This window comes from Oncorhynchus clarkii, chromosome 7 (assembly GCF_045791955.1).
Source record: "Oncorhynchus clarkii lewisi isolate Uvic-CL-2024 chromosome 7, UVic_Ocla_1.0, whole genome shotgun sequence".
NCBI classification, from domain to species: Eukaryota; Metazoa; Chordata; class Actinopteri; order Salmoniformes; family Salmonidae; genus Oncorhynchus; species Oncorhynchus clarkii.
This window is the reverse complement of record NC_092153.1, coordinates 83,543,870-83,563,221: the sequence shown is the minus strand read 5'-3', so window position 1 is coordinate 83,563,221 and position 19,352 is coordinate 83,543,870.

The window sequence follows — 19,352 nt, the reverse complement described above, 5'->3', positions numbered from 1 at the left end:
CCTTTATGGCTCTAATCTGATAGTGGTAGTGGGGTGGTAGATGTCTAGTCTCCATTATGGCTCTAAATTGATAGTGGTAGTGGGGTGGTATATGTCTAGTCACAATTATGGCTCTAATCTGATAGTGGTAGTGGGGTGGTAGATGTCTAGTCTCAATTATGGCTCTAATCTGATAGTGGTAGTTGGGTGGTAGATGTCAAGTCTCCTTTGGGGATCTAATCTGATAGTGGTAGTGGGGTGGTAGATGTCTAGTCTCAATTATGGCTCTAATCTGATAGTGGTAGTTGGGTGGTAGATGTCTAGTCTCCTTTGGGGCTCTAATCTGATAGTGGTAGTGGGGTGGTAGATGTCTAGTCTCCATTATGTCTCTAATCTGATAGTTGTAGTGGGGTGGTAGATGTCTAGTCTACTTTGGGGCTCTATTCTGATAGTGGTAGTGGGGTGGTACATGTCTAGTCTCAATTATGGCTCTAATCTGATAGTGGTAGTTGGGTGGTAGATGTCTAGTCTCCTTTGGGGCTCTAATCTGATAGTGGTAGTGGGGTGGTAGATGTCTAGTCTCAATTATGGCTCTACTTTGATAGTGGTAGTTGGGTGGTAGATGTCTAGTCTCCTTTGGGGCTCTAATCTGATAGTGGTAGTGGGGTGGTAGATGTCTAGTCTCCATTATGTCTCTAATCTGATAGTTGTAGTGGGGTGGTAGATGTCTAGTCTCCTTTGGGGCTCTATTCTGATAGTGGTAGTGGGGTGGTAGATGTCTAGTCTCCATTATGGCTCTAATTTGATAGTGGTAGTGGGTTGGTAGATGTCTAGTGTCCTTTATGGCTCTAATCTGATAGTGGTAGCGGGGTGGTAGATGTCTAGTCTCCTTTATGGCTCTAATCTGATAGTGGTAGTGGGTTGGTAGATGTCTAGTGTCCTTTATGGCTCTAATCTGATAGTGGTAGTGGGGTGGTAGATGTCTAGTCTCAATTATGGCTCTAATCTGATAGTGGTAGTTGGGTGGTAGATGTCTAGATATGTCTAGTCTCCTTTGGGGCTCTAATCTGATAGTGGTAGTGGGGTGGTAGATGTCTAGTCTCAATTATGGCTCTAATCTGATAGTGGTAGTTGGGTGGTAGATGTCTAGTCTCCTTTGGGGCTCTAATCTGATAGTGGTAGTGGGGTGGTAGATGTCTAGTCTCCATTATGTCTCTAATTTGATAGTGGTAGTGGGTTGGTAGATGTCTAGTGTCCTTTATGGCTCTAATCTGATAGTGGTAGCGGGGTGGTAGATGTCTAGTCTCCATTATGGCTCTAAATTGATAGTGGTAGTGGGGTGGTAGATCTATAGTCTCAATTATGGCTCTAATCTGATAGCTGTAGTTGGGTGGTAGATGTCTAGTCTCCTTTGGGGCTCTAATCTGATAGTGGTAGTGGGGTGGTAGATGTCTAGTCTCCATTATGGCTCTAATCTGATAGTGGTAGATGTCTAGTCTCCTTTATGGCTCTAATCTGATAGTAGTAGTTGGGTGGTAGATGTCTAGTCTCCATTATGGCTCAAATTTGATAGTGGTAGATGTCTAGTCTCCTTTAGGGTTCTAATCTGATAGTGGTAGATGTTTAGACTCCATTATGGGTCTAATCTGATAGTGGTTGTGGGGTGGTAGATGTCTAGTCTCCATTATGGCTCTAATCTGATAGTGGGGTGGTAGATGTTTAGTCGCCCTTATGTCTCTAATCTGATAGTGGTATTGGGGTGGTAGATGTCTAGTCTCCATTGTGGCTCTAATCTGAAAATGGTAGATGTCTAGTCTCCCGTATGGCTCTAATCTTATAGTGGTAGATGTCTAGTCTCCATTATGGGTCTAATCTGATAGTGGTAGTGGGGTGGTACATGTCTAGTCTCAATTATGGCTCTAATCTGATAGTGGTAGTTGGGTGGTAGATGTCTAGTCTCCTTTGGGGCTCTAATTTGATAGTAGTAGTGGGGTGGTAGATGTCTAGTCTCCATTATCGCTCTAATTTGATAGTGGTAGTGGGTTGGTAGATGTCTAGTGTCCTTTATGGCTCTAATCTGATAGTGGTAGTGGGTTGGTAGATGTCTAGTCTCCATTATGGCTCTAATTTGATAGTGGTAGTGGGTTGGTAGATGTCTAGTGTCCTTTATGGCTCTAATCTGATAGTGGTAGTGGGGTGGTAGATGTCTAGTCTCCATTATGGCTCTAAATTGATAGTGGTAGTGGGGTGGTAGATGTCTAGTCACAATTATGGCTCTAATTTGATAGTGGTAGTGGGGTGGTAGATGTCTAGTCTCCATTATGTCTCTAATCTGATAGTTGTAGTGGGGTGGTAGATGTCTAGTCTCCTTTGGGGCTCTATTCTGATAGTGGTAGTGGGGTGGTAGATGTCTAGTCTCCATTATGGCTCTAATTTGATAGTGGTAGTGGGTTGGTAGATGTCTAGTGTCCTTTATGGCTCTAATCTGATAGTGGTAGTGGGGTGGTAGATGTCTAGTCTCAATTATGGTTCTAATCTGATAGTGGTAGTTGGGTGGTAGATGTCTAGTCTCCTTTGGGGCTCTAATCTGATAGTGGTAGTGGGGTGGTAGATGTCTAGTCTCAATTATGGCTCTAATCTGATAGTGGTAGTTGGGTGGTAGATGTCTAGTCTCCTTTGGGGCTCTAATCTGATAGTGGTAGTGGGGTGGTAGATGTCTAGTCTCCATTATGTCTCTAATTTGATAGTGGTAGTGGGTTGGTAGATGTCTAGTGTCCTTTATGGCTCTAATCTGAAATTGGTAGCGGGGTGGTAGATGTCTAGTCTCCATTATGGCTCTAAATTGATAGTGGTAGTGGGGTGGTAGATCTCTAGTCTCAATTATGGCTCTAATCTGATAGCTGTAGTTGGGTGGTAGATGTCTAGTCTCCTTTGGGGCTCTAATCTGATAGTGGTAGTGGGGTGGTAGATGTCTAGTCTCCTTTATGGCTCTAATCTGATAGTGGTAGTGGGTTGGTAGATGTCTAGTGTCCTTTATGGCTCTAATCTGATAGTGGTAGTGGGTTGGTAGATGTCTAGTCTCCATTATGGCTCTAATTTGATAGTGGTAGTGGGTTGGTAGATGTCTAGTGTCCTTTATGGCTCTAATCTGATAGTGGTAGTGGGGTGGTAGATGTCTAGTCTCCATTATGGCTCTAAATTGATAGTGGTAGTGGGGTGGTATATGTCTAGTCACAATTATGGCTCTAATCTGATAGTGGTAGTGGGGTGGTAGATGTCTAGTCTCCTTTGGGGCTCTAATCTGATAGTGGTAGTGGGGTGGTAGATGTCTAGTCTCAATTATGGCTCTAATCTGATAGTGGTAGTTGGGTGGTAGATGTCTAGTCTCCTTTGGGGCTCTAATCTGATAGTGGTAGTGGGGTGGTAGATGTCTAGTCTCCATTATGTCTCTAATCTGATAGTTGTAGTGGGGTGGTAGATGTCTAGTCTACTTTGGGGCTCTATTCTGATAGTGGTAGTGGGGTGGTACATGTCTAGTCTCAATTATGGCTCTAATCTGATAGTGGTAGTTGGGTGGTAGATGTCTAGTCTCCTTTGGGGCTCTAATCTGATAGTGGTAGTGGGGTGGTAGATGTCTAGTCTCAATTATGGCTCTACTTTGATAGTGGTAGTTGGGTGGTAGATGTCTAGTCTCCTTTGGGGCTCTAATCTGATAGTGGTAGTGGGGTGGTAGATGTCTAGTCTCCATTATGTCTCTAATCTGATAGTTGTAGTGGGGTGGTAGATGTCTAGTCTCCTTTGGGGCTCTATTCTGATAGTGGTAGTGGGGTGGTAGATGTCTAGTCTCCATTATGGCTCTAATTTGATAGTGGTAGTGGGTTGGTAGATGTCTAGTGTCCTTTATGGCTCTAATCTGATAGTGGTAGCGGGGTGGTAGATGTCTAGTCTCCTTTATGGCTCTAATCTGATAGTGGTAGTGGGTTGGTAGATGTCTAGTGTCCTTTATGGCTCTAATCTGATAGTGGTAGTGGGGTGGTAGATGTCTAGTCTCAATTATGGCTCTAATCTGATAGTGGTAGTTGGGTGGTAGATGTCTAGATATGTCTAGTCTCCTTTGGGGCTCTAATCTGATAGTGGTAGTGGGGTGGTAGATGTCTAGTCTCAATTATGGCTCTAATCTGATAGTGGTAGTTGGGTGGTAGATGTCTAGTCTCCTTTGGGGCTCTAATCTGATAGTGGTAGTGGGGTGGTAGATGTCTAGTCTCCATTATGTCTCTAATTTGATAGTGGTAGTGGGTTGGTAGATGTCTAGTGTCCTTTATGGCTCTAATCTGATAGTGGTAGCGGGGTGGTAGATGTCTAGTCTCCATTATGGCTCTAAATTGATAGTGGTAGTGGGGTGGTAGATCTCTAGTCTCAATTATGGCTCTAATCTGATAGCTGTAGTTGGGTGGTAGATGTCTAGTCTCCTTTGGGGCTCTAATCTGATAGTGGTAGTGGGGTGGTAGATGTCTAGTCTCCATTATGGCTCTAATCTGATAGTGGTAGATGTCTAGTCTCCTTTATGGCTCTAATCTGATAGTAGTAGTTGGGTGGTAGATGTCTAGTCTCCATTATGGCTCAAATTTGATAGTGGTAGATGTCTAGTCTCCTTTAGGGTTCTAATCTGATAGTGGTAGATGTTTAGACTCCATTATGGGTCTAATCTGATAGTGGTTGTGGGGTGGTAGATGTCTAGTCTCCATTATGGCTCTAATCTGATAGTGGGGTGGTAGATGTTTAGTCGCCCTTATGTCTCTAATCTGATAGTGGTATTGGGGTGGTAGATGTCTAGTCTCCATTGTGGCTCTAATCTGAAAATGGTAGATGTCTAGTCTCCCGTATGGCTCTAATCTTATAGTGGTAGATGTCTAGTCTCCATTATGGGTCTAATCTGATAGTGGTAGTTGGGTGGTAGATGTCTAGTCTCCTTTGGGGCTCTAATTTGATAGTAGTAGTGGGGTGGTAGATGTCTAGTCTCCATTATGGCTCTAATTTGATAGTGGTAGTGGGTTGGTAGATGTCTAGTGTCCTTTATGGCTCTAATCTGATAGTGGTAGTGGGTTGGTAGATGTCTAGTCTCCATTATGGCTCTAATTTGATAGTGGTAGTGGGTTGGTAGATGTCTAGTGTCCTTTATGGCTCTAATCTGATAGTGGTAGTGGGGTGGTAGATGTCTAGTCTCCATTATGGCTCTAAATTGATAGTGGTAGTGGGGTGGTAGATGTCTAGTCACAATTATGGCTCTAATTTGATAGTGGTAGTGGGGTGGTAGATGTCTAGTCTCAATTATGGCTCTAATCTGATAGTGGTAGTTGGGTGGTAGATGTCTAATCTCCTTTGGGGCTCTAATCTGATAGTGGTAGTGGGGTGGTAGATGTCTAGTCTCAATTATGGCTCTAATCTGATAGTGGTAGTTGGGTGGTAGATGTCTAGTCTCCTTTGGGGCTCTAATCTGATGGTGGTAGTGGGGTGGTCGATATCTATTCTCCTTTGGGGCTTTAATCTGATAGTGGTAGTTGGGTGGTAGATGTCTAGTCTCCATTTTGGCTCTAATTTGATAGTGGTAGTGGGTTGGTAGATGTCCAGTGTCCTTTGGGGCTCTAATCTGATAGTGGTAGTGGGGTGGTAGATGTCTAGTCTCCATTATGGCTCTAAGTTGATAATGTTAGTGGGTTGGTAGATGTCTAGTCTCCTTGATGGCTCTAATCTGATAGTGGTAGATGTCTAGTCTCCATTATGACTCTAATCTGATAGTGGTAGATGTCTAGTCTCCTTTAGGGCTCTAATCTGATAGTGGTAGTGGGGTGGTAGATGCCTTGTCTCCATTATGGCTCTAGTCTGATAGTGGTAGTGGGGTGGTAGATATCTAGTCTCCTTTGGGGCTCTAATCTGATAGTGGTAGTGGGTTGGTAGATGTCTAGTGTCCTTTATGGCTCTAATCTGATAGTGGTAGTGGGGTGGTAGATGTCTAGTCTCAATTATGGCTCTAATCTGATAGTGGTAGTTGGGTGGTAGATGTCTAGTCTCCTTTGGGGCTCTAATCTGATAGTGGTAGTGGGGTGGTAGATGTCTAGTCTCAATTATGGCTCTAATCTGATAGTGGTAGTTGGGTGGTAGATGTCTAGTCTCCTTTGGGGCTCTAATCTGATAGTGGTAGTGGGGTGGTAGATGTCTAGTCTCCATTATGTCTCTAATTTGATAGTGGTAGTGGGTTGGTAGATGTCTAGTGTCCTTTATGGCTCTAATCTGATAGTGGCAGCGGGGTGGTAGATGTCTAGTCTCCATTATGGCTCTAAATTGATAGTGGTAGTGGGGTGGTAGATCTCTAGTCTCAATTATGGCTCTAATCTGATAGCTGTAGTTGGGTGGTAGATGTCTAGTCTCCTTTGGGGCTCTAATCTGATAGTGGTAGTGGGGTGGTAGATGTCTAGTCTCCATTATGGCTCTAATCTGATAGTGGTAGATGTCTAGTCTCCTTTAGGGTTCTAATCTGATAGTGGTAGATGTTTAGACTCCATTATGGGTCTAATCTGATAGTGGTTGTGGGGTGGTAGATGTCTAGTCTCCATTATGGCTCTAATCTGATAGTGGGGTGGTAGATGTTTAGTCGCCCTTATGTCTCTAATCTGATAGTGGTATTGGGGTGGTAGATGTCTAGTCTCCACTGTGGCTCTAATCTGAAAATGGTAGATGTCTAGTCTCCCGTATGGCTCTAATCTTATAGTGGTAGATGTCTAGTCTCCATTATGGGTCTAATCTGATAGTGGTAGTGGGGTGGTACATGTCTAGTCTCAATTATGGCTCTAATCTGATAGTGGTAGTTGGGTGGTAGATGTCTAGTCTCCTATGGGGCTCTAATTTGATAGTAGTAGTGGGGTGGTAGATGTCTAGTCTCCATTATGGCTCTAATTTGATAGTGGTAGTGGGTTGGTAGATGTCTAGTGTCCTTTATGGCTCTAATCTGATAGTGGTAGTGGGTTGGTAGATGTCTAGTCTCCATTATGGCTCTAATTTGATAGTGGTAGTGGGTTGGTAGATGTCTAGTGTCCTTTATGGCTCTAATCTGATAGTGGTAGTGGGGTGGTAGATGTCTAGTCTCCATTATGGCTCTAAATTGATAGTGGTAGTGGGGTGGTAGATGTCTAGTCACAATTATGGCTCTAATTTGATAGTGGTAGTGGGGTGGTAGATGTCTAGTCTCAATTATGGCTCTAATATGATAGTGGTAGTTGGGTGGTAGATGTCTAATCTCCTTTGGGGCTCTAATCTGATAGTGGTAGTGGGGTGGTAGATGTCTATTCTCAATTATGGCTCTAATCTGATAGTGGTAGTTGGGTGGTAGATGTCTAGTCTCCTTTGGGGCTCTAATCTGATAGTGGTAGTGGGGTGGTCGATATCTATTCTCCTTTGGGGCTTTAATCTGATAGTGGTAGTTGGGTGGTAGATGTCTAGTCTCCATTTTGGCTCTAATTTGATAGTGGTAGTGGGTTGGTAGATGTCCAGTGTCATTTGGGGCTCTAATCTGATAGTGGTAGTGGGGTGGTAGATGTCTAGTCTCCATTATGGCTCTAAGTTGATAATGTTAGTGGGTTGGTAGATGTCTAGTCTCCTTGATGGCTCTAATCTGATAGTGGTAGATGTCTAGTCTCCATTATGACTCTAATCTGATAGTGGTAGATGTCTAGTCTCCTTTAGGGCTCTAATCTGATAGTGGTAGTGGGGTGGTAGATGCCTTGTCTCCATGATGGCTCTAGTCTGATAGTGGTAGTGGGGTGGTAGATATCTAGTCTCCTTTGGGGCTCTAATCTGATAGTGGTAGTGGGGTGGTAGATGTCTAGTCTCCATTATGGCTCTAATCTGGTAGTGGTAGCGGGGTGGTAGATGTCTAGTCTCCTTTGGGGCTCTAATCTGATATTGGTAGTGGGTTGGTAGATGTCTAGTGTCCTTTATGGCTCTAATCTGATAGTGGTAGTGGGTTGGTAGATGTCTAGTCTCCATTATGGCTCTAATTTGATAGTGGTAGTGGGTTGGTAGATGTCTAGTGTCCTTTATGGCTCTAATCTGATAGTGGTAGTGGGGTGGTAGATGTCTAGTCTCCATTATGGCTCTAAATTGATAGTGGTAGTGGGGTGGTAGATGTCTAGTCTCAATTATGGCTCTAATCTGATAGTGTTAGTTGGGTGGTAGATGTCTAGTCTCCATTATGGCTCTAAATTGATAGTGGTAGTGGGGTGGTAGATCTCTAGTCTCAATTATGGCTCTAATCTGATAGCTGTAGTTGGGTGGTAGATGTCTAGTCTCCTTTGGGGCTCTAATCTGATAGTGGTAGTGGGGTGGTAGATGTCTAGTCTCCATTATGGCTCTAATCTGATAGTGGTAGATGTCTAGTCTCCTTTATGGCTCTAATCTGATAGTAGTAGTTGGGTGGTAGATGTCTAGTCTCCATTATGGCTCAAATTTGATAGTGGTAGATGTCTAGTCTCCTTTAGGGTTCTAATCTGATAGTGGTAGATGTTTAGACTCCATTATGGGTCTAATCTGATAGTGGTTGTGGGGTGGTAGATGTCTAGTCTCCATTATGGCTCTAATCTGATAGTGGGGTGGTAGATGTTTAGTCGCCCTTATGTCTCTAATCTGATAGTGGTATTGGGGTGGTAGATGTCTAGTCTCCATTGTGGCTCTAATCTGAAAATGGTAGATGTCTAGTCTCCCGTATGGCTCTAATCTTATAGTGGTAGATGTCTAGTCTCCATTATGGGTCTAATCTGATAGTGGTAGTGGGGTGGTACATGTCTAGTCTCAATTATGGCTCTAATCTGATAGTGGTAGTTGGGTGGTAGATGTCTAGTCTCCTTTGGGGCTCTAATTTGATAGTAGTAGTGGGGTGGTAGATGTCTAGTCTCCATTATGGCTCTAATTTGATAGTGGTAGTGGGTTGGTAGATGTCTAGTGTCCTTTATGGCTCTAATCTGATAGTGGTAGTGGGTTGGTAGATGTCTAGTCTCCATTATGGCTCTAATTTGATAGTGGTAGTGGGTTGGTAGATGTCTAGTGTCCTTTATGGCTCTAATCTGATAGTGGTAGTGGGGTGGTAGATGTCTAGTCTCCATTATGGCTCTAAATTGATAGTGGTAGTGGGGTGGTAGATGTCTAGTCACAATTATGGCTCTAATTTGATAGTGGTAGTGGGGTGGTAGATGTCTAGTCTCAATTATGGCTCTAATCTGATAGTGGTAGTTGGGTGGTAGATGTCTAATCTCCTTTGGGGCTCTAATCTGATAGTGGTAGTGGGGTGGTAGATGTCTAGTCTCAATTATGGCTCTAATCTGATAGTGGTAGTTGGGTGGTAGATGTCTAGTCTCCTTTGGGGCTCTAATCTGATAGTGGTAGTGGGGTGGTCGATATCTATTCTCCTTTGGGGCTTTAATCTGATAGTGGTAGTTGGGTGGTAGATGTCTAGTCTCCATTTTGGCTCTAATTTGATAGTGGTAGTGGGTTGGTAGATGTCCAGTGTCCTTTGGGGCTCTAATCTGATAGTGGTAGTGGGTGGTAGATGTCTAGTCTCCATTATGGCTCTAAGTTGATAATGTTAGTGGGTTGGTAGATGTCTAGTCTCCTTGATGGCTCTAATCTGATAGTGGTAGATGTCTAGTCTCCATTATGACTCTAATCTGATAGTGGTAGATGTCTAGTCTCCTTTAGGGCTCTAATCTGATAGTGGTAGTGGGGTGGTAGATGCCTTGTCTCCATTATGGCTCTAGTCTGATAGTGGTAGTGGGGTGGTAGATATCTAGTCTCCTTTGGGGCTCTAATCTGATAGTGGTAGTGGGTTGGTAGATGTCTAGTGTCCTTTATGGCTCTAATCTGATAGTGGTAGTGGGGTGGTAGATGTCTAGTCTCAATTATGGCTCTAATCTGATAGTGGTAGTTGGGTGGTAGATGTCTAGTCTCCTTTGGGGCTCTAATCTGATAGTGGTAGTGGGGTGGTAGATGTCTAGTCTCAATTATGGCTCTAATCTGATAGTGGTAGTTGGGTGGTAGATGTCTAGTCTCCTTTGGGGCTCTAATCTGATAGTGGTAGTGGGGTGGTAGATGTATAGTCTCCATTATGTCTCTAATTTGATAGTGGTAGTGGGTTGGTAGATGTCTAGTGTCCTTTATGGCTCTAATCTGATAGTGGTAGCGGGGTGGTAGATGTCTAGTCTCCATTATGGCTCTAAATTGATAGTGGTAGTGGGGTGGTAGATCTCTAGTCTCAATTATGGCTCTAATCTGATAGCTGTAGTTGGGTGGTAGATGTCTAGTCTCCTTTGGGGCTCTAATCTGATAGTGGTAGTGGGGTGGTAGATGTCTAGTCTCCATTATGGCTCTAATCTGATAGTGGTAGATGTCTAGTCTCCTTTAGGGTTCTAATCTGATAGTGGTAGATGTTTAGACTCCATTATGGGTCTAATCTGATAGTGGTTGTGGGGTGGTAGATGTCTAGTCTCCATTATGGCTCTAATCTGATAGTGGGGTGGTAGATGTTTAGTCGCCCTTATGTCTCTAATCTGATAGTGGTATTGGGGTGGTAGATGTCTAGTCTCCATTGTGGCTCTAATCTGAAAATGGTAGATGTCTAGTCTCCCGTATGGCTCTAATCTTATAGTGGTAGATGTCTAGTCTCCATTATGGGTCTAATCTGATAGTGGTAGTGGGGTGGTACATGTCTAGTCTCAATTATGGCTCTAATCTGATAGTGGTAGTTGGGTGGTAGATGTCTAGTCTCCTATGGGGCTCTAATTTGATAGTAGTAGTGGGGTGGTAGATGTCTAGTCTCCATTATGGCTCTAATTTGATAGTGGTAGTGGGTTGGTAGATGTCTAGTGTCCTTTATGGCTCTAATCTGATAGTGGTAGTGGGTTGGTAGATGTCTAGTCTCCATTATGGCTCTAATTTGATAGTGGTAGTGGGTTGGTAGATGTCTAGTGTCCTTTATGGCTCTAATCTGATAGTGGTAGTGGGGTGGTAGATGTCTAGTCTCCATTATGGCTCTAAATTGATAGTGGTAGTGGGGTGGTAGATGTCTAGTCACAATTATGGCTCTAATTTGATAGTGGTAGTGGGGTGGTAGATGTCTAGTCTCAATTATGGCTCTAATATGATAGTGGTAGTTGGGTGGTAGATGTCTAATCTCCTTTGGGGCTCTAATCTGATAGTGGTAGTGGGGTGGTAGATGTCTATTCTCAATTATGGCTCTAATCTGATAGTGGTAGTTGGGTGGTAGATATCTAGTCTCCTTTGGGGCTCTAATCTGATAGTGGTAGTGGGGTGGTAGATGTCTAGTCTCCTTTGGGGCTCTAATCTGATAGTGGTAGTGGGGTGGTCGATATCTATTCTCCTTTGGGGCTTTAATCTGATAGTGGTAGTTGGGTGGTAGATGTCTAGTCTCCATTTTGGCTCTAATTTGATAGTGGTAGTGGGTTGGTAGATGTCCAGTGTCCTTTGGGGCTCTAATCTGATAGTGGTAGTGGGGTGGTAGATGTCTAGTCTCCATTATGGCTCTAAGTTGATAATGTTAGTGGGTTGGTAGATGTCTAGTCTCCTTGATGGCTCTAATCTGATAGTGGTAGATGTCTAGTCTCCATTATGACTCTAATCTGATAGTGGTAGATGTCTAGTCTCCTTTAGGGCTCTAATCTGATAGTGGTAGTGGGGTGGTAGATGCCTTGTCTCCATGATGGCTCTAGTCTGATAGTGGTAGTGGGGTGGTAGATATCTAGTCTCCTTTGGGGCTCTAATCTGATAGTGGTAGTGGGGTGGTAGATGTCTAGTCTCCATTATGGCTCTAATCTGATAGTGGTAGCGGGGTGGTAGATGTCTAGTCTCCTTTGGGGCTCTAATCTGATATTGGTAGTGGGTTGGTAGATGTCTAGTGTCCTTTATGGCTCTAATCTGATAGTGGTAGTGGGTTGGTAGATGTCTAGTCTCCATTATGGCTCTAATTTGATAGTGGTAGTGGGTTGGTAGATGTCTAGTGTCCTTTATGGCTCTAATCTGATAGTGGTAGTGGGGTGGTAGATGTCTAGTCTCCATTATGGCTCTAAATTGATAGTGGTAGTGGGGTGGTAGATGTCTAGTCTCAATTATGGCTCTAATCTGATAGTGTTAGTTGGGTGGTAGATGTCTAGTCTCCTTTGGGGCTCTAATCTGATAGTGGTAGTGGGGTGGTAGATGTCTAGTCTCCATTATGGCTCTAATCTGATAGTGGTAGTGGGGTGGTAGATGTCTAGTCTCCTTTGGGGCTCTAATCTGATAGTGGTAGTGGGGTGGTAGATGTCTAGTCTCCATTATGGCTCTAATTTGATAGTGGTAGTGGGTTGGTAGATGTCTAGTGTCCTTTATGGCTCTAATCTGATAGTGGTAGCGGGGTGGTAGATGTCTAGTCTCCTTTATGGCTCTAATCTGATAGTGGTAGTGGGTTGGTAGATGTCTAGTGTCCTTTATGGCTCTAATCTGATAGTGGTAGTGGGTTGGTAGATGTCTAGGCTCCATTATGGCTCTAATTTGATAGTGGTAGTGGGTTGGTAGATGTCTAGTGTCCTTTATGGCTCTAATCTGATAGTGGTAGTGGGGTGGTAGATGTCTAGTCTCCATTATGGCTCTAAATTGATAGTGGTAGTGGGGTGGTATATGTCTAGTCACAATTATGGCTCTAATCTGATAGTGGTAGTGGGGTGGTAGATGTCTAGTCTCAATTATGGCTCTAATCTGATAGTGGTAGTTGGGTGGTAGATGTCTAGTCTCGTTTGGGGCTCTAATCTGATAGTGGTAGTGGGGTGGTAGATGTCTAGTCTCCATTATGTCTCTAATCTGATAGTTGTAGTGGGGTGGTAGATGCCTAGTCTACTTTGGGGCACTATTCTGATAGTGGTAGTGGGGTGGTACATGTCTAGTCTCAATTATGGCTCTAATCTGATAGTGGTAGTTGGGTGGTAGATGTCTAGTCTCCTTTGGGGCTCTAATCTGATAGTGGTAGTGGGGTGGTAGATGTCTAGTCTAAATTATGGCTCTAATCTGATAGTGGTAGTTGGTTGGTAGATGTCTAGTCTCCATTATGTCTCTATTCTGATAGTTGTAGTGGGGTGGTAGATGTCTAGTCTCCTTTGGGGCTCTATTCTGATAGTGGTAGTGGGGTGGTAGATGTCTAGTCTCCATTATGGCTCTAATTTGATAGTGGTAGTGGGTTGGTAGATGTCTAGTGTCCTTTATGGCTCTAATCTGATAGTGGTAGTGGGGTGGTAGATGTCTAGTCTCAATTATGGCTCTAATCTGATAGTGGTAGTTGGGTGGTAGATGTCTAGTCTCCTTTGGGGCTCTAATCTGATAGTGGTAGTGGGGTGGTAGATGTCTAGTCTCAATTATGGCTCTAATCTGATAGTGGTAGTTGGGTGGTAGATGTCTAGTCTCCTTTGGGGCTCTAATCTGATAGTGGTAGTGGGGTGGTAGATGTCTAGTCTCCATTATGTCTCTAATTTGATAGTGGTAGTGGGTTGGTAGATGTCTAGTGTCCTTTATGGCTCTAATCTGATAGTGGTAGCGGGGTGGTAGATGTCTAGTCTCCATTATGGCTCTAAATTGATAGTTGTAGTGGGGTGGTAGATCTCTAGTCTCAATTATGGCTCTAATCTGATAGCTGTAGTTGGGTGGTAGATGTCTAGTCTCCTTTGGGGCTCTAATCTGATAGTGGTAGTGGGGTGGTAGATGTCTAGTCTCCTTTATGGCTCTAATCTGATAGTGGTAGTGGGTTGGTAGATGTCTAGTGTCCTTTATGGCTCTAATCTGATAGTGGTAGTGGGGTGGTAGATGTCTAGTCTCAATTATGGCTCTAATCTGATAGTGGTAGTTGGGTGGTAGATGTCTAGTCTCCTTTGGGGCTCTAATCTGATAGTGGTAGTGGGGTGGTAGATGTCTAGTCTCCTTTGGGGCTCTAATCTGATAGTGGTAGTGGGGTGGTAGATGTCTAGTCTCCATTATGTCTCTAATCTGATAGTTGTAGTGGGGTGGTAGATGTCTAGTCTACTTTGGGGCTCTATTCTGATAGTGGTAGTGGGGTGGTACATGTCTAGTCTCAATTATGGCTCTAATCTGATAGTGGTAGTTGGGTGGTAGATGTCTAGTCTCCTTTGGGGCTCTAATCTGATAGTGGTAGTGGGGTGGTAGATGTCTAGTCTCAATTATGGCTCTAATCTGATAGTGGTAGTTGGGTGGTAGATGTCTAGTCTCCTTTGGGGCTCTAATCTGATAGTGGTAGTGGGGTGGTAGATGTCTAGTCTCCATTATGTCTCTAATCTGATAGTTGTAGTGGGGTGGTAGATGTCTAGTCTCCTTTGGGGCTCTATTCTGATAGTGGTAGTGGGGTGGTAGATGTCTAGTCTCCATTATGGCTCTAATTTGATAGTGGTAGTGGGTTGGTAGATGTCTAGTGTCCTTTATGGCTCTAATCTGATAGTGGTAGCGGGGTGGTAGATGTCTAGTCTCCTTTATGGCTCTAATCTGATAGTGGTAGTGGGTTGGTAGATGTCTAGTGTCCTTTATGGCTCTAATCTGATAGTGGTAGTGGGGTGGTAGATGTCTAGTCTCAATTATGGCTCTAATCTGATAGTGGTAGTTGGGTGGTACATGTCTAGTCTCCTTTGGGGCTCTAATCTGATAGTGGTAGTGGGGTGGTAGATGTCTAGTCTCAATTATGGCTCTAATCTGATAGTGGTATTTGGGTGGTAGATGTCTAGTCTCCTTTGGGGCTCTAATCTGATAGTGGTAGTGGGGTGGTAGATGTCTAGTCTCCATTATGTCTCTAATTTGATAGTGGTAGTGGGTTGGTAGATGTCTAGTGTCCTGTATGGCTCTAATCTGATAGTGGTAGCGGGGTGGTAGATGTCTAGTCTCCATTATGGCTCTAAATTGATAGTGGTAGTGGGGTGGTAGATCTCTAGTCTCAATTATGGCTCTAATCTGATAGCTGTAGTTGGGTGGTAGATGTCTAGTCTCCTTTGGGGCTCTAATCTGATAGTGGTAGTGGGGTGGTAGATGTCTAGTCTCCATTATGGCTCTAATCTGATAGTGGTAGATGTCTAGTCTCCTTTATGGCTCTAATCTGATAGTAGTAGTTGGGTGGAAGATGTCTAGTCTCCATTATGGCTCTAATCTGATAGTGGTAGTGGGGTGGTAGATGTCTAGTCTCCATTATGGCTCAAATTTGATAGTGGTAGATGTCTAGTCTCCTTTAGGGCTCTAATCCGATAGTGGTAGATGTTTAGACTCCATTATGGGTCTAATCTGATAGTGGTAGTGGGGTGGTAGATGTCTAGTCTCCATTATGGCTCTAATCTGATAGTGGGGTGGTAGATGTTTAGTCGCCCTTATGTCTCTAATCTGATAGTGGTATTGGGGTGGTAGATGTCTAGTCTCCATTGTGGCTCTAATCTGAAAATGGTAGATGTCTAGTCTCCCGTATGGCTCTAATCTTATAGTGGTAGATGTCTAGTCTCCATTATGGGTCTAATCTGATAGTGGTAGTTGGGTGGTAGATGTCTAGTCTCCTTTGGAGCTCTAATCTGATAGTGGTAGTGGGGTGGTACATGTCTAGTCTCAATTATGGCTCTAATCTGATAGTGGTAGTTGGGTGGTAGATGTCTAGTCTCCTTTGGGGCTCTAATCTTATAGTGGTAGTGGGGTGGTAGATGTCTAGTCTCAATTATGGCTCTAATCTGATAGTGGTAGTTGGGTGGTAGATGTCTAGTCTCATTTGGGGCTCTATTCTGATAGTGGTAGTGGGGTGGTAGATGTCTAGTCTCATTTGGGGCTCTATTCTGATAGTGGTAGTGGGGTGGTAGATGTCTAGTCTCCATTATGGCTCTAATTTGATAGTGGTAGTGGGTTGGTAGATGTCCAGTGTCCTTTGGGGCTATAATCTGATAGTGGTAGTGGGGTGGTAGATGTCTAGTCTCCATTATGGCTCTAAATTGATGGTGGTAGTGGGGTGGTAGATCTCTAGTCTCAATTATGGCTCTAATCTGATAGTGGTAGTTGGGTGGTAGATGTCTAGTCTCCTTTGGGGCTCTAATCTGATAGTGGTAGTGGGGTGTTAGATGTCTAGTCTTCATTATGGCTCTAATCTGATAGTGGTAGATGTCTAGTCTCCTTTGGGGCTCTAATCTGATAGTGGTAGTGGGGTGGTAGATGTATAGTCTCCTTTATGGCTCTAATCTGATAGTAGTAGTTGGGTGGAAGATGTCTAGTCTCCATTATGGCTCTAATCTGATAGTGGTAGTGGGTGGTAGATGTCTAGTCTCCATTATGGCTCTAATTTTATAGTGGTAGATGTCTAGTCTCCTTTAGGGCTCTAATCTGATAGTGGTAGATGTTTAGACTCCATTATGGGTCTAATCTGATAGTGGTAGTGGGGTGGTACATGTCTATTCTCCATTATGGCTCTAATCTGATAGTGGGGTGGTAGATGTTTAGTCGCTCTTATGTCTCTAATCTGATAGTGGTAGTGGGGTGGTAGATGTCTAGTCTCCATTGTGGCTCTAATCTGATAGTGGTAGATGTCTAGTCTCCCGTATGGCTCTAATCTTATAGTGGTAGATGTCTAGTCTCCATTATGGGTCTAATCTGATAGTGGTAGTGGGGTGGTACATGTCTAGTCTCCATTATGGCTCTAATCTGATAGTGGGGTGGTAGATGTTTAGTCTCCCTTATGTCTCTAATCTGATAGTGGTAGTAGGGTGGTAGATGTCTAGTCTCCCTTATGGCTCTAATCTGATAGTGGTAGTGGGGTGGTAGATGCCTGGTCTCCATTATGGGTCTAATCTGATAGTGGTAGTGGGGTGGTACATGTCTAGTCTCCCTTATGTCTCTAATCGGATAGTGGTAGTGGGGTGGTAGATGCCTGGTCTCCATTATGGGTCTAATCTGATAGTGGTAGTGGGGTGGTAGATGTCTAGTCTCCCTTATGGCTCTAAATTGATAGTGGTAGTGGGGTGGTAGATCTCTAGTCTCAATTATGGCTCTAATCTGATAGTGGTAGTTGGGTGGTAGATGTCTAGTCTCCATAATGGCTCTAAATTGATAGTGGTAGTGGGGTGGTAGATCTCTAGTCTCAATTATGGCTCTAATCTGATAGTGGTAGTTGGTTGGTAGATGTCTAGTCTCCTTTGGGGCTCTAATCTGATAGTGGTAGTGGGGTGGTAGATGTCTAGTCTCCATTATGGCTCTAATCTGATAGTGGTAGATGTCTAGTCTCATTTAGGGCTCTAATCTGATAGTGGTAGTGGGGTGGTAGATGTATAGTCTCCTTTATGGCTCTAATCTGACAGTAGTAGTTGGATGTCTAGTCTCCATTATGGCTCTAATCTGATAGTGGTAGTGGGGTGGTAGATGTCTAGTCTCCATTATGTCTCTAATTTGATAGTGGTAGATGTCTAGTCTCCTTTATGGCTCTAATCTGATAGTGGTAGATGTTTAGACTCCATTATGGGTCTAATCTGATAGTGGTAGTGGGGTGGTAGATGTCTAGTCTCCATTGTGGCTCTAATCTGATAGTGGTAGATGTCTAGTCTCCCGTATGGCTCTAATCTTATAGTGGTAGATGTCTAGTCTCCATTATGGCTCTAATCTGATAGTGGGGTGGTAGATGTTTAGTCGCCCTTATGTCTCTAATCTGATAGTGGTAGTGGGGTGGTAGATGTCTAGTCTCCATTGTGGCTCTAATTTGATAGTGGTAGATGTCTAGTCTCCCGTATGGCTCTAATCTTATAGTGGTAGATGTCTAGTCTCCATTATGGTTCTAATCTGATAGTGGTAGTGGGGTGGTACATGTCTAGTCTCAATTATGGCTCTAATCTGATAGTGGGGTGGTAGATGTTTAGTCTCCCTTATGTCTCTAATCTGATAGTGGTAGTAGGGTGGTAGATGTCTAGTCTCCCTTATGGCTCTAATCTGATAGTGGTAGTGGGGTGGTAGATGCCTGGTCTCCATTATGGGTCTAATCTGATAGTGGTAGTGGGGCGGTACATGTCTAGTCTCCCTTATGGCTCTAATCTGATAGTGGTAGTGGGGTGGTACATGTCTAGTCTCCATTATGGCTCTAATCTGATAGTGGGGTGGTAGATGTCTAGTCTCCCTTATGGCTCTAATCTGATAGTGGTAGTGGGGTGGTAGATGTCTAGTCTCCCTTATGGCTCTAATCTGTTAGTGGTGGTGGGATGGTAGATGTTTAGACTGCATTATGGCTCTAATCTGATAGTCGGTTGGTAGATGTCTAGTTTCCATTATGGCTCTAATCTGATAGTGGTAGATGTTTAGTCTCCCTTATGGCTCTAATCTGATAGTGGTGGTGGGATGGTAGATGTTTAGACTGCATTATGGCTCTAATCTGATAGTGGGGTGGTAGATGTCTAGTCTCCCTTATGGCTCTAATCTGATAGTGGTAGATGTTTAGTCTCCCTTATGGCTCTAATCTGATAGTTGTGGTGGGATGGTAGATGTTTAGACTGCATTATGGCTCTAATCTGATAGTGGGGTGGTAGATGTCTAGTCTCCCTTATGGCTCTAATCTGATAGTGGTAGATGTTTAGTCTCCCTTATGGCTCTAATCTGATAGTGGTGGTGGGATGGTAGATGTTTAGACTGCATTGTGGCTCTAATCTGATAGTGGTAGTGGGGTGGTAGATGTCTAGTTTCCCTTATGGCTCTAATCTGATAGTGGTAGATGTTTAGTCTACCTTATGTCTCTAATCCAATATTTGTAGTGGGGTGGTAGATGTGTAGACTGCATTATGGCTCTAATCTGATAGTGGGGTGGTAGATGTCTAGTCTCCATTATGGCTCTAATATGATAGTGGAGTGGTAGATGTCTAGTTTCCATTATGGCTCTCTGATAGTTGTAGTGGGGTGGTAGATGTCTAGTCTCGATGATGGCTTTAATCTGATAGTTGTAGTGGGGTGGTAGATGTCTAGTCTCCCTTATGGCTCTAATCTGATAGTGGTAGATGTTTAGTCTCCCTTTTGTCTCTAATCCGATAGTGGTAGTGGGGTGGTAGATGTTCAGACTGCATTATGGCTCTAATCTGATAGTTGGGTGGTAGATGTCTAGTCTCCATTATGGCTCTAATCTGATAGTTGTAGTGGGGTTGGGTGGCAGATGTCTAGTCTCCATTGTGGCTCTAATCTGATAGTGGTAGTGGGGTGGTAAATGTCTAGTTTCCCTTATGGCTCTAATCTGATAGTGGTAGATGTTTAGTCTACCTTATGTCTCTAATCCAATAGTTGTAGTGGGGTGGTAGATG